This window comes from Notothenia coriiceps, unplaced genomic scaffold, assembly GCF_000735185.1.
Source record: "Notothenia coriiceps isolate Sejong01 unplaced genomic scaffold, NC01 NC01_scaffold00037244, whole genome shotgun sequence".
Lineage (NCBI taxonomy): Eukaryota > Metazoa > Chordata > Actinopteri > Perciformes > Nototheniidae > Notothenia > Notothenia coriiceps.
Window position 1 is genome coordinate 18,195,855 of NW_011369945.1, and position 9,016 is coordinate 18,204,870.

Sequence of the window (9,016 nt, forward strand, 5' to 3'; positions counted from 1 at the left end):
AACACACAGAAAGGGTCATCTTCACTCACTCAAAATATACTCAAATATACCAACTTAGTCTGTTCTCGGCGTACCATCGCCTTAAACTGCGGCGACAGCAACGTAACTTAAAAAGACGTAAGCACTTATCGAGGATTTCTGTAACCGTCCACTTTTGCAGTCTTTAAACACTGACAGATCCCATACTGTGTTCCTGTTGGTGTTTACTTCCTGTCTGTCTTCTTCTGCTGATTCAAAAAGTATTCAACGGTCTGTTCTCTTTAGCAACGGTCTGTTAGTGAGAATTCACAACCTCTGGAATGTCCAAATTGACCTATCAGAATTAGCCGTGTAATACTTATATATGTTCACTCTTTTTCACGCTGCTGCTGCTTAATTTTTACCGTGGATGATAGATTATATTAATCTCTTTATCTAATACGTTTACGTTCTCATTTGTGCCTTTGTCTGCACTCCACCTTTTCCTGTAACACTGTAAATTCCTCCGCTGTGGGAGGAATGAAAGGGATTTGTGAATATTAATCTATAAAATCGACTTATTCAGACACAAAAATGTCCCCCTCGTGTGTTGATGAATGAAACGCCTGTTCGAAAAGAAAGGGAAAACAGTTGGGTTATGGTTCCTATTAATGCTATTATGGATTTACTGTTCAGGAACACAGGTTGGATTTGGGGGATTATGGGGTTCTTGTGACCCTACCTTGTACCCAGCATGAGTGCGGCCCTTTGTGAGCGGCGTGGTGGAGCACAGCTCGATGGCCTCGGGCTCGTGGAAGATCACCGTGGGCAACGGCTCCTTCCTGAGCGTCAGCACGTTCAGCTTGGTCTTCAGCATGGTCTGAAAGTGCTGATGGAGAGAAGAGAGGAACTGCTTTAGAGAAACTTAAAAACCAGTAGCAGACAATTTGAGGTCAACATTTGTAGCTTCATGTAGACACTGCTGGAGGCTCCAAGAGAAAGCAAATTCCGCACCATCAGCGGAAAAAACCTCGGAAGTGCTTTAACAAGATTTCACACATTTGTCCGCTTCATTATCAAATCAAACATTATTTATGTCCCATTTTTTGTAAACAAAAGGTAAAACAATGTTCTCACAAACCAAAACCAAACTTAAAGCAAACATAAAAACAACACCAACCTCCACTTCCCAGATAAGACATAACTTCTTGATTGATAAAAACCCTTAAAACCAAACAGAATCAATTAAAGCAGCCACTGAATATAACAAGAACAACATTAATAAAACAAAAATACAATTAATTAATCCATTAAATGCAAATAAAATAGATTTTATTATATGTTTTACTCATGCCTTGGGATCAATATAGTACATCTAATGTTATCTTATCAGTTTTTTTGTGTTGTACTCGTTTTTACAGAATAATGACTTCTAGTCCAGATAAATACAGGATTTTTTACATGTCTAAATGTAATGTAAGAAACCAAAATTCAGCTGGGCGCTCCATAAAAGTTTCACGAGACTTCAGGATATTATGTCCTTGGCCTTTGTTTGACGTGTTAAAAATACCAGTATGAAATTCAAGTCAAGAGCATTCAAGATGTACAGTGCACACACACACACACACACACACACACACACACACACACACAGAGAGAGAATACATCTCAGTGGTGAAAACTGAAGGCTGGAAGTGAGATGGTGTGAGAGGTTTAATTTCTGCTGATGGTGGAATTTGGAGAGCAGATGAAGGGAGCTTCGCCCCTCGCTGAAACCGCCAAAACAAGAGCTCTTATACTAAAAGTGTACGGTGGAGTTTCCTGAAGCCGAGCAGAACCACATGCTGGATCTGGACCGGTGGCCTTTACTGGGTGTCCTCGATACGGTCAAGACAAATCTGAGAAGCGAATGAAATGTCTTCCAACTGTGGAAGAAAAACAGGCATGTCTGCAGCTTCCTCCCTCATAAAAGATCCAGAAAAAGTGAATAGCAGAATACTTTTTCTAAAGAGTCTCTGATGTATGTACCAAGGGCTGCAACTAATGATTACTCTCATTATAAATGTATGTGAGGATAATTTTCTCGATTGATTAGTTGTTTGCTCGGTTAAATACTGAGACAATTGGGAAAAAAGTCAATCAGTGTTCCTTAAAGCCCAAGATGGTGTCATTTATTGTCTTGTTTGGTCAGTAAACCGTCATTAAGGAGTAAAGAAACCAATAAATATTCACATTAAAGAAACTGGAATCAGAGATTTCTGGTCTTTTATATAACGAAAATTGCTAAATCTCTAAATTACCTGCTTTGATTTTGACTAGCAAGCTTTATGCTAGTGCCAAATACCTCAACAACTGTCAAATGGACTGCTGTGAAATATAGTTGAGACATTAATGGTTCCCAGAGGATAAGCCTTAATGACTGTAGAAGCTCAGAAATCACAACAGCTGTGTTTGCTGCCGTTTGAATATCAGAAAGCTAACATGCTAATCTGGGATGCCAGCTGGAAACTAGCACCTTGCTATTCTGTTAGCAATTACCTTCAAATATCACAGAGCTGCTATGGCTGTAAACGTGTTGTCGTTTTGTTTGTACGTGTGTGTGATTCCTTTTATTTCTCACCTTTATTATGTTACTCACAACCTGCTGTATACACATTTTTAAAAAGATATGGTAATATAGACACCAATCTTGTATCCTAGATGAAGTGTCAGAATATGTGACCACCGTTTAACTCCGATTATTTTATTCCAACGTTTACGTGAAACACTACAGAAAATATGTATTTATACCAGGGGACACGCAGCCCCTTGAGTGCGTCGCGGTCTTTTGTTTGGAAGAGAGAAAAAGACATGGGTTTAGAAATTTTTGCCCACAAGTTGCTCGCCTATGTCTAAAGGTAGCTTGACTGCACTTAGCCGTCGTCTGGGTGTCTATCAATCGATAGTCGATTGTTACGGACTCACAAACTGGCAGAAACAAATGTAATTCGTTCGGAGCGATTGTGAGTCTCCGATTGGACATAGCCTCTCGTGTACACAAACTCTTTCGTCCTTTAATTTTTTTCTTTGAGTGGAACCACTTTTGCACGTTCTTCTTTTTCGTAAACTCGAGGTATGACAAAGTCTTTATTAAGGAACTACACCAAAATCTTTCCTACCACAAATTAGTGTCGTCTTAAATTGAAATAGAGGGTTCCATCTAAGACTAGGTCCGTAATCGAGGCGGAGGAGAAGAAGAAAAAAAAGTTTCGATTCCTGAGGTTCTGAGCGCAAAGAGATTGTCCCGAAGTTTTCTCCCCATACTCGTCATACTCCCTCACCGATGGTTACGCCACTGACAAACCCATTAAAACCTTTCATTTTGAAGTGTCTGTACAAAACAATCCATAACCCCGGGATGTTATATACAAAGTTTATATCGTACTATCCAGGTGAAATTGAGTTAAACACATGTCAAAGTATGATAAAATATTATGTTAATTACTCCCACCCACCATAAAATTTATCGGTTTATTTCTATATAACATCAGTCTAATTACATTAATTCAGGGACGACTCAGCCTGATAGTCTCGTGGTCACGTTCTTTAGGTATTGGTGTGAGTTCTTACAAATCTTAACTCATACACCAAGACAATATATTTAATAGGCTACGTTCCCACACTTTAAATTCATGAACGTGTGTTGGAATAGGTACAGAACTTCAACTAAACTCCTGACAAGAGGAACCGAAAACCCCTTGTTGGTTGTGCCTCCTTAACTACCACCGGAAAACCGTCCTTGATTGGCAAGAGACACGGACTTTTGAGCAACTCGTAGACAATTGAGATTTTTTTACCAGAAACTCGTCCAGGTTGTACCTTTGTTTAGAGTTCCCTCCTNACACCTACCTAAGTGAACCTTCATGTTGAAAAAGACCCGGGTGGGGGCGGGTTATGGGGCTGTCAGTGAAAAGGAAGATAAGGTATGCAAAAAACGCAGAGCAGATGAAGGAGAAAGGGGCAAGATGGAGTTGTGAAAGTAAAGCCACATGTGTGTAAACGCTCGCTGACCTACGCGTCAGCACTTTACAGCTTCCTGACAGCGGCTCGCATTCCTGCGGTTGGCCCTGTACGGAGAGGGGGGGTGGGTCCACCCCCCACCAGGAGCAAAAGGCCTGAGCGGAGGGGCCGCTTGTGGAACCGCTTCTATTCATAATATTTTCTCTGAATTGTAATGTTTCTTTATTTCTCAAGTCCCCACAGTGTCCTCATCAGGTTACTGCTGCTGCTGCTGCTATTGATTCTATTTCTGACTTTAACGTGGGCCAAGGCTCTCTGTCTCCAGCATCAGGCCGGGACCGGGTACAAAAACACAGACCTTACAATGGCTGCTGTCATAACGAAAACCTCAAATCTCAAAATAACTGATTTTTTCAGGATTTTAAGAATAGAATAAAATAGGTCCTTTTAATAGGATCTATTCTGATCATGTTCAGGTTCATATTTGTATTTTGAGCCTCTACTGACATGTCTCCATGCTTTAATGTTCAAAAAGCTCTTTATTTTTCTCATACTGCCTGTGCTGCAGCACCTCTTAGTCTTTTCACCCTCTGTCTGAAACCAGAGCCCAGTCTGCTCTGATTGGTTAGCTGGCCAGCTCTGTTGTGATTGGTCATCCGCTTAGAGATGTCCCGCCCCTTAGCTTATCACGTACAATGTGTTGGAGCTAGGGCTGCTCGATTATGGCAAAAATCATAATCTCGATTATTTGTGTCAATAATTGATATCATGATTATTAAAAACGATTATCCATTTACTTTGAAAACATAAATGTATTGAAAAGAAAAATGTGAACAGTATGTTTTTAACAGTTGATTACCCTGAACTTTAAGTAGAATTCAACTGAAAAAACAATAAGGAAAAAAAATAAATAAATTCGTTTTATTTAGATTATGTTGTTTTCATAATCGTTGCACGCCAAAATCATAACTGAGATTAAAATACGATTAATTGAGCAGCCCTAGTTGGAGCGCTAGCCAATTGAAGCACTAGTGTTAGGACATAGGGATGTCATTACATTCCTGAAGTACACAAAGGAGTCCAATGGGTGCGTTCAGGCGCGGGGGGGTGCAGTCTATACACAGAAACCTACACCCCACAGGAAAGGGGAACCCCAAAGAACCATCCTCTTTAAGAGCATTCACTCCTCTAAATGTTAATGCTCGTCTTCAGTTCATTACAGAAGGTGAACCTCTACATTTAGATCTATAGATATTCACAGATAAAGGATCCATGTACTGTAATGCATAAATAAAAACTACTGTGATTATATAACTGAGTTATTCACATTGAGCCACCTTTAAACGATTCCATTTGTTGTGGCATCTTTGTTTTATTACTTCCACTCTTTATATATTTAGACTGTCTGTGACTCCAATCAAAGTATTTTGTCATTTGTAGGCCAGTTATGACATCCACAGTCATAACATTAAACTGTCTTCATATTTAGCAGCATGACTGTACGCTGAAAGAATCCACAGTGACGCACTGCGGCCTGTCCCGTGTGATTAACACGTATTTATAGTGCAAAGAAGTCACAATAAAAAAGAGCTGGACTGAACATTACCAGAAGACTTTTTACAAAACAACCCAGTTATTTATGTTATGGATCTCAAAACTCATATAATATGTATTTACTTAAAACAGAACTTCCAATGGCCTTTATCCAATTACATTTTGCGTAGGCTTAGCTTTCTCTCTGAAGAAAGTAATGTTCACAAGTCGGGCTCACGACCAAGATCAAACCCCACAGACTGAGCACTAGTAGCTCATTCTGAATGTTTGCCCGCATTTAAAACGTATGTAAATCCAGTTCTAACTATGACATCCTGGAGAAGAGCATGCAGACTTTGGAGAGCTCGCCTCATGCAGTGATGAGCTTAGCAGGTCACAGATGGTAATTTGAACAGTTGTTCCCCTGAGGGAGCATTCTTACAGAAAAGCGGTTCTCGGGTCAATCTCATGGTAAGACACTGCATCGCAGGGTAAAAACAGACCTCTGCCACGCCTACTGAGACACTCAAACTAGGGGTTATAGGGATGTGATCACATCCAAACAGTAGGAAACAGCTGGAAATGATGTTAAGGGACCAGCAGAAGCTAAATGGAGAGATGATGCGTATCTAAAAAAGCGTGATAATCTGAGAAACACACCCCTCTGGTTAGACATGGCTACTGGTTCTTTCTGGTAACGGTGGTTAGGAGCTTAACACAGACCTCAAGACCAGAAAACAGTTTGTCAACAACATTAGCCTGACTCAGACACATCTGCATACCCATACACACGTAAGGGCTGGAGATGAGAGTGTGTCGAGCTCTGTACCAGATGTTGTAGGTCTGGTGACTGTGGAGACAAGACAGTACGACATCCCTGTCTGTTTCAATCTGAATCCCATCGTTTCACTTTCTAAAAAGGGAATACATCAAGTCATGTTTCAGGATCACAATCGGTGTATTTCCTTCAATAATAAAAACGTTTTGTCCCACTGTCTGTCTGTCTGTCTGTCTGTCTGTCAGCAGCGTGGGGTTAAACTTGGGTTTGACGCCTTCACCCACCACATCAAGGAAGGCCTACCCGGCAGGAAACCAACCGTGAAAAAGTGGATTTAAAAGAGATTTAAAAGAATGTCGTAATTTATCTCAAGTGGGACCAACTTTCTATGGAGAGAAGCAAACAACTAAACAAGTCAGGGCATCATGCAACACCTTGAGCTACTTTACTGGCTCACAAAACTTAACGGCGCCCTGTGGAGTTTGCTTGTAAACAAAGTTCTGTTTACATTAATATTAGGGCATGTGTCCAGCGCTGGCAGGCGTCAACCAAGCAGTTCATCATCACACTAAAACAATCTCTTTACAACATCACCACTCTAATAGCAGTCGGATGGAAGACCAGCATTGTCCCTTTGCTTTGTATTATGTGTTTGGGATGCTATCTATTTGTTTGACATCCAGAGGACCCTCTTACTTTGTTATGAATGAACTCTTCATAGACTCAATCTGACAGCAGTAGAGCACAGAGGGCGATCCAACGCACACACTGATAACAGAACACTCAAAAGCCACAAATCGGCTTTGAGATACATGATAGTGTCTACCTGACTTATTAAGCTCAGCATAGACGGACAGCCAAAAGTCTACTCCATTTTCTACAGCGAAGATTTTTCTACACTGGCGCTTTTCTTAGAGATTCAGAGATTCAGAAATGCTCTGCCTTTTCAACAAGGAGAGCTCAACATGTTAAACATTCCTATATCCTTTCTACTCATTTGGAACAATTTAAAAAAGGCACTGGCACCAAAAAGAAATGTATTCTGGACACTCAACCTTACTCACCAAAATGCTGTGTATTCTTAAAGCTCCAAAAATATGTTGGATGCCTTTCCCTTCTTCAGAAAAAAAGGCACCGCTGATTTTTCTTGCATTGTTTGCTAGCAGTCTTCTTCTTCCCTGCATTTCTGCTAAAGAAGAATATTTTGTAACCGCCACTTGTTGATCAGTGCAGTAGTAGTAAACTATCGGCGTGACTCATGCATCTTTTACTTTGTGCACGAGACACTAACCGAATGTGTACACACTCGTAAAAACATGGTCCAATAGCGCTTCTAGCGGCCAAAACCTCCACAGGGAACCTCGAAAATATATAGCAACAATTTGCATCAAACCTCTGCCATGTACCAGGGGGTAAACAGCACATAGGCTGAAGTTACACATCAAATGAACTGTTCACAAATTGGTCCAGTTTAAGCAACAATGTCTTTCCAAACAATACCCACTTCTTTAAAGAACCTGCGTCATTCTGGACTTGCAACACATCTTTCCTGACGTTGTTTGTGTCTAAAATGTCCTTTATACAAACAAACACATCCTTCCTTCTGTTACCTTTTGCAGAAATATGCTTAGTCCGCAGATGAAGCAAGACCCGGAGTGTGGTGGCATTTACTACCAAAAGCCAAAAGTAGGACGCACCCCCTCCGGGTCGGTGCATGGGTAAGCACTGGGTAAATTTCTAAGATGTGTTTACAGCCTCCCACTCTGATCCTGGGACAGTTTACAAGAGGAAATATGTCTGAACAGGCGTGTGGGAGGGAGAAGGTCACTGATCGGAAGTTGGGATTGGTGGGTTCCTTCTGTAGGAGGAAGTGGGTATTAAAGTACCCAAACCTCAGAGCCTGGGGGAGGCAATTTCTGACTGGCAGTAAAAACATCAACAACTCGTTGTCGTAAACAATAAACCCACCGCAACATCTCGACAGTCTACATGGAGCCAGGGCACATGGAACAGACCCGCTAATGACACGAAACACACACCACTGTCAAGGACAAGGCCAATTTGAATGGTTTCCATTATTCACCTCAGAGGGAGAAAACAGGCTCTAGAAAACGACCTAATCAGGAGCCCCCCCTCGGCCCCCCAGGTGGAGACACAGGATTTACTTACGATGCCCAACAGAGCTGGAACTAACTTGCAGCGGATATTAAGACTTTCACTTTGACCACCTGCCGTTTGACTCAACATTATCCTGAACGATCTTCCCCCATCCGGTATTCCTGTACTTCCTATTATTCCATGAGAACTCCTAATCTTTTCATTTGTATGTTTTAATGCAGTTCCCTTTCTTTTAAATGCATTATGTAAGCCATTTTGAATGTGAAGTGTGTACGAACGACTGCTTTACAAAGAAACTAATTTTCCCTCGCTTGATTAATGTTATTTGTTTTAACTGTAATATGATAACAAATGATATAGATCAATAGTGAAAAAAAAGGGAAAATTAGAGGAAATTCAATCAAAGATGTTCCTATTTTTACTGTTATGTACCCACAACTAGAGATGTCCCGATCCGATCACGTGATCGGGGATCGGAGCCGATCACGTGATTTTCAAAAGACCGGAATCGGGAGAAAAAAATCGGGGATCGGGATTTTTTTTTTTTTTTTTTTTTTTTAAATACTTTTTTATTTTTTATATTCAATATTACAAAACAAAAATGACCATGTTCAAGTCTTAAAGTCATCC